The 7,500-nt window shown below is 29.7% G+C and overlaps 1 protein-coding gene across 7 annotated transcripts in view; it reads right to left on the bottom strand.

The window, feature by feature from the left end:
- LOC307161964 (receptor-type tyrosine-protein phosphatase mu) overlaps window positions 1–7,500 on the bottom strand; it is a 286,290-nt gene that overhangs the window by 170,134 nt on the left and 108,656 nt on the right. The gene's annotated exons all lie outside the window — the stretch shown is intronic.

Genomic DNA, 7,500 nt, shown 5'->3' with positions numbered 1-7,500 from the left:
GGGCATCACACAACATTATTATGAGGAGAAGTTCCACATTTCTTCATAATGAGAGACAGCGCAGCCTAAAATAAACGCATCTGTATTATTAACCAGAACAGTTATGATTCAGGTTACAGTGATCCGTCCGTCTGATTTCATAAATGCGGTTTCAAATCAAACATTCTGATGAACTTGCTTCTGCACGCTTACTGAATCCTAAAATAATACATAAACAAGCACTGTAGTTTTACTATGGTAATGCTGTCAGATACCATGGTACTCCGCTACATGCTGATGCATGATTCATATGCATATCTATATTATAAAAGTCTTGTGTATTGCATTAAGATTGGCAAAAGCTAAATAAATAAATATGAATTAGTTCATTTTAATTTATTCAACTAAACAATGTTTATAATTATTAAATTATCTTTATTTATTAAATGAAATTGATCAAACTTAAAGCACGGTTTGTGAAGAAACTGCAGGGAGTTGATAAAAAGTTAATAATTAAATCATAAAAATGTAACAAATTAAAATGAATGATTTAAAAATAAAAACAAAAACCTATTTAAAACAAATGACATTTATTTAACATATACATTATTATATATACATTAATATATTATATTTTAGTAATTTATATTATATTCCTATTTTATTTTAATGTTTATTTTATTTCAAGTAATGAATATATATATATATATATATATATATATATATATATATATATATATATGCTTAAATATGTATATATATATATTTTATATAGATATATTAATTTACAAATATTATATATACATTTTTATATATTATATTATATTATATAACAATTTATTTAATGTTTATTTTATTTCAAGTAATGCAAATTATATATATATATATATATATATATATATATATATATATATATATATATATATATATATATATGCTTAAATATTTATATACATATTTTATAGATATACATTATTTTACATATATTATATACATTTTTATATATTATATACCAATATATTTAATGTTTACTTTATTTTAAATAATGAATATATATATATATATATATATATATATATATATATATATATATATATATATATATATATATGCTTAAATATGTATATATATATATTTTATATAGATATATTAATTTACAAATATTATATATACATTTTTATATATTATATTATATTATATAACAATTTATTTAATGTTTATTTTATTTCAAGTAATGAAAATAATATATATATATATGCTTAAATATTTATATACATATTTTATAGATATATATTATTTTACATATATAATATACATTTTTATATATTACCAATTTATTTAATGTTTATTTTATTTCAAGTAATGAAAATAATATATATATATATATATATATATATATATATATATATATATATATATATATATATGCTTAAATATTTATATACATATTTTATAGATATATATTATTTTACATATATTATATAAATTTTTATATATTATATACCAATATATTTAATGTTTACTTTATTTCAAATAATGAATATATATATATATATATATATATATGCTTAAATATGTATATATGAAGAGTTCAGATGCAAAAGCCTCTAAGTGCCATCTTAAATTTTCTTCTAGAATGATCATTTTTATAAAGCTTGTATATTTAAGTTCAGTAATTTCACTTAAATGACAATTAATAGGTAATTTGCATTGCCATTTAAGTGAAATTATTGAACTTAAATATGCAAGCTTGATAAAAATGATCATTCTAGAAGAAAATTTCAGATGGCACTTAGAGGCTTTTGCATCTGAACTCTTCATATATATATATATTTTATATAGATATATTAATTTACAAATATTATATATACATTTTTATATATTATATTATATTATATACCAATTTATTTAATGTTTATTTTATTTCAAGTAATGCAAATAATATATATATATATATGCTTAAATATTTATATACATATTTTATAGATATATATTATTTTACATATATAATATAAATTTTTATATATTATATACCAATATATTTAATGTTTTCTTTATTTCAAGTAATGAAAATATGTACACACACACACACACACACACACACACACACACACACACACACACAGTTTAAATGAACAATAGTAACCCTGATCATAACTCCTCTTGACGCGCATCAGTTCCTCCACAGACACCAAACCGTCTGACGCTAATCATCAAAGTCTATAGGCATTACACTCATTATACGCTCCGAGCGACGGTGTGAGCGGGGTTGTAATTCCAGTAATGACTGGCGCTCATTATTCTGTTCTCATTCAGGTCCTGAACCCTGTGAAAATCATTATGTGGTTGAAATCGGAACGAAGGGGCCGCTCTTTAAACTCAAGCCCTCCAGGTCTCATTTGCTAATAAAACTCGCGAGGTCGCGGGCCCGGCGGCGGCTCTCAAATGTCAATGTAGACAAGCCAATTCTCACATTGTGGCACCAATCAAAAACGCTCTCGCTGTGAGAGTTCGTGAGGAGCCGTGGCCCGAGCTCAATTTTCCCCATGCAAGAAAGAAGGAAAGAAAAGGCAGGAAAAATACGAGTGATGGAGCTGGAGCTGCTTTTGTCTGACTCGAACAATGAGGAAGGGGAAAAAAACTTTATTCCATCTGTCTGTCTTGTAAATGAAAGCTGAAGAACTTTCATAAACTCTGAGGAGAAAAAATATATTTCTCGAGGACGGTGTACTTTAGCCGAGAGCTAATTGGCCGGGGAACAGTCAGATCCGCGCGTTTCATGATGAGTTCATCCGTTCTCACACACATCCCACAACATCTTAATGACATTATCTGTGGAGACGCGTAACACCATCAGCCCGTGCCGTAAAGTCACCATGAAATGCCACCGGAAACACGTTTAATTAATTCAACGTGGCGTGTGTTTCCCAGAGAAACGGGATTTTTAAACAGGAAAAAGTGCAGGACGGCAGTGATCAGGGATTAGACCTTTCATATCACGATTACAGTGACCGAAATCATCACGGTTATCATGGTATTGTTAAAGGGGTCATGGATTGAGAAGTCAAGTTTTCCTTGATCTTTTAACATATCAGAGGTTATTGTACTATAAAAATATCATAAGTTTCAGAACTCAGTCCAAAAACAGCTTTTATTGAAGCTCAGAAAACAACTTGTTTTGGATTTTGTCACGATTATGACATCATAGAGCAGTGAAAGACCGCCTCTGCGGAAGAAGGTCGACGCCCACCTTTATAAAACTCAATATATTAATAAAAACTATATTAGTTTCTAACTGGTATTATTATCATGGACTAAAACTTTTAAAAAATATATATGTTAATAGAAATAAAGCCAAAATTAAATTAAATATAAATATTAGCTTAAAAAATCGAACTAAATGAAAATTAATAAATGTTGCCTTGGTAATAAACTGAAATAAGTTGAAGTTGAACTCTAAAATTATTAACTGGAAATAAATAGAAACCAAAACTGAAATAAAACTGAAATAAAACTAAATTAAACCTAAAAAGCAATAAAAATCAAATTAAAAAAACCTAATAAAATGACAAAAGCACAAAACAAAATAACTAAAAATTTAATTAAATTAAAATTCTAATTTAAAATAATATTAATAAAACTAAAATAATACTGATCTCAGTGATATTAAAGGGGTCATGGATTGAGAAGCCAAATTTTCCTTGATCTTTTGAGCATATCAGAGGTTATTGTGCTATAAAAATATCATAAGTGTCAGAACTCAGTCCAAAAACAGCTTTTATTGAAGCCAAGCTCAGAAAACAACTCGTTTTGGATTTTGTCACGATTATGACATCATAGAGCAGTAAAAGACCGCCTCTGCAGAAGAAGGTCGACGCCCACCTTTATAAAACTCAAAATATTAATAAAAACTATATTAGTTTCTAACTGGTATTATTATCATGGACTAAAACTTTAAAAAAATATATATATGTTAATAGAAATAAAGCTAAAATTAAATTAAATATAAATATTAGCTTAAAAAATCGAACTAAATGAAAATTAATAAATGTTGCCTTGGTAATAAACTGAAATAAGTTGAAGTTGAACTCTAAAATTATTAACTGGAAATAAATAAAAACCAAAACTGAAATAAAACTGAAATAAAACTAAATTAAACCTAAACAGCAATAAAAATCAAATAAAAAAACCTAATAAACTAAAAATTTAATTAAATTAAAATTCTAATTTAAAATAATATTAATAAAACTAAAATAATACTGATCTCAGTGATATTAAAGGGGTCATGGATTGAGAAACCAAATTTTCCTTGATCTTTTGAGCATATCAGAGGTTATTGTGCTATAAAAATATCATAAGTTTCAGAACTCAGTCCAAAAACCGCTTTTATTGAAGCCAAGCTCAGAAAACAACTCGTTTTGGATTTTGTCACATTATGATGTCATAGAGCAGCGAAAGACCGCCTCTGCAGAAGAATGTCGACGCCCACTTCTACATCATCACCTCTTTAGCCCCGCCCACTGATTCACAGGTTATACAGTAGTAAATACATGTGTGAATCACAAACACAGGATTATTACTGCAACAAAACCACAGAGACGCCAGAAGATCCATATGCTGTTAACTATAACTGTGGTAAACTTAAACTTTATTTACCACAATCAAGATTAATAAAGCATATGTCATACGCATAAATGTTTCTCATTGTAACAAGATATTTTTCAACATCAGAATTTTTCAAAACAATTCCATACGTGTAATGCCGGGGACAAATTATTATTAATATGATAAACCTCACATTTCAGCCTTTAAATCATTTTAATGAGTCTAAATGATAAATTATATATTTCATCTGCTCCATACACAAATAGCAGTTTATGAAGTTATAAATATGGATATTTTTCTAACAAAAATGCATGGCTTCTCTTTTATTAGGCCGTTATTTACCCCTGGAGTCGTATGGATTACTTTTATGATGGATGGATGCACTTTTTTGGGCTTCAAAATCTCAGGTACCATTCACTCCCATTATAAAGATGGATAGAGCCAGGATATTATTTAATAAAACTCTGACTGTGTTCGGCTGAAAAAAGAAAGTCATTTACACCTAGGATGACTTGAGGGTGAGTAAATCATGGGTTAATTTAAATTTTTGGGTGAACTATCCCTTTAAAGTCCTCATGTAGTCCATCATTTTATCCCTTAAAACTCATCTTTGACCAAAATTACATTTAAATGTTTGTTTCCGTGAAAAGAATTCGTCATGTCTTAAAATATCTTGACTGTAACTCGACACCACGCCTCATTTAGTATGCGCGTATCTACGAATATGCAAATAAGCCCCGCCTCCACTCACTCACTCAGCTCAGAGATCCACTGGTTGACGATCACACGTTGATCTGATTGGTTACAAGGTAGTTTGTGACGTCAGAAACACCAGCGATTTCAAAGCGTGTTTTTGAGACTGTCTTTGGTTCACTGCAGTTTTAAGGAGGAAATACTCAGCAATGCTGTCGACTTATGAATTTACACATGCTTTGTCTTAAAGCAGATTAAAAACACCACATAGACACATAAACAACATTAAAAGCTGGATTTTCACCACTGATAAATGTGACTTTCACCCAATAGCTTGTTATATTTATCAGACTGAACAGGTGTGTTTTATCGTCAGATTGTCTCCGCTGATGTAGAAGGACACTATTATCTTGAGCGCTGACCTATAATCATATAACCGTGTCTTTTCTGTCCCGTTTGACTTTCCCTCTGACATCACAAACATTCGCACAAAGTTGCAAACGCAATTAGCGTGATGTTGTGGCATCATGGTAATGGCTGTTTCCCGCGGGACGACATCTTTAGCTGATGTGATTGAAGTTCTGATTTAATTCCTGCCGTCCTTCAGTCTTTATGACAGAATAAACGTCTCTCTGAACAACAGGAGGGATGTTTTCCATCCGCAGGGGGGATGAAGCGCGGTATTACTGTATGCAGAACACTTAATTCAGTTAATGAGCCTGTAAAAACAAATAACATTCCAGACGAGGCTTCATTAGGAAAAAAGTACGAATTTCGCCGCTTTTGATCTTGAGAGACGAATATTCTGGATTTCTTAATAGGCCGTGTGAAAACGTCTCCAAATGGATCTGCAGAAATGCAATCAAATTAGGTTCGTAAATGGAGCAGAGTAAGAGAGTCATGTGACTTTAGGGTAAAACACTTCATAGTCTCAGATGATGATGTCTGAAAACATGTGTTAAATATACATTTTCATGCGAAAGACCCCCCCCATCCCATCCCATCCCAAAATTCAAAATGCAGCTATATACTGTATTTTCATGTATAAAAACAAATTTATACTGTAAAAATTAATATTATTGTATTTGGACAATATTTACTTTCTATTTTGTTACATTATTACATTTTTCTACTCACTGTAGTATAACTGCACTGTACTGTAGATTTATTATTTATAACGATGTATTATTTATTTATTTTGTTATTTAAATTAATTAATTTAAATTAATGTTTTATTTATTTATTATAATCTTATTTTCCATTAAAAAAAAAACAAGAACACATATCTGCCAATGGGGTCAGAAAAACAATGTTGTTTTCCCTCTAAATTAAGACTCCATTAGCAGATATTTGTTATTTTTATAAGCACAAACTCAAGTAAGTTTAATGCATTCTTCAAAGAAGACGTAATATCTTCAGTCATTTTGCTTCTTCTCCATTAAATGTATCTTGATTTAAGAATGTTTAGATATTTGTGCTGGAAAACGTGACAGAAACACTGAGGAAGAACATCATTTTTGCAGTTTTTTCTTCTTCAAGTAAGTCAACATTTGAAGTATATCCTGAGCAACTAGTTAAAAAATATGCAAAAAAGTGCATAAATTAAATTACAGTTATAATTCCATGCATTTGAATGTCCTCCTCAACCACGCTGTGAATGAAGCTCAAGCTCAAGTCTTTGGTCTCGTCCACGTCTTCAGGCGTTAACTAGTTCCTCTAAAGACTCATACACACATCTACAGGCAGGAGAATCATCATATTCGGCCTCTCTTATGATTGATTCAGTATTGAGGAGAGAAACTAATTAATGAGAGGTAGAAGACCCTCGTTCTTTAACATCTCCCACAATCCTCAGCTGTGAGACAGACACACGGAGGCCGAGTCTCATATAAATCCTCCACATCCAGAGACATGAACCCTGAAGATGCTGCTAGTGTGATTTTACATTAATTAAGATGCATAATTCATCATTTATTTAGTGCATTTCTTCTATTGTTTCAAACACTGGCCAGGAAAATGTATTTTGCATTAAATGTTCTATACAATGTTCCATCTCAAACTAGTTCAAGTGCAGCATGTCACTGAGATTTACAGAAGGAGGAAAATAACAGGAAGGAGAAGAACAAGGAGGAGGAGAAGAAGAAGAAAGAACAAGAAGGAGAAGAAAAGGGAGAAGAATAAAAAGAAGGAAGAAAGGCAGGAGATGGAGAAAAGAGGAGAAGG

This window comes from Squalius cephalus, assembly GCF_949319135.1.
Source record: "Squalius cephalus genome assembly, chromosome: 7".
Taxonomy (NCBI): Eukaryota; Metazoa; Chordata; class Actinopteri; order Cypriniformes; family Leuciscidae; genus Squalius; species Squalius cephalus.
This window is presented reverse-complemented; position numbering and strand designations above follow the sequence as displayed.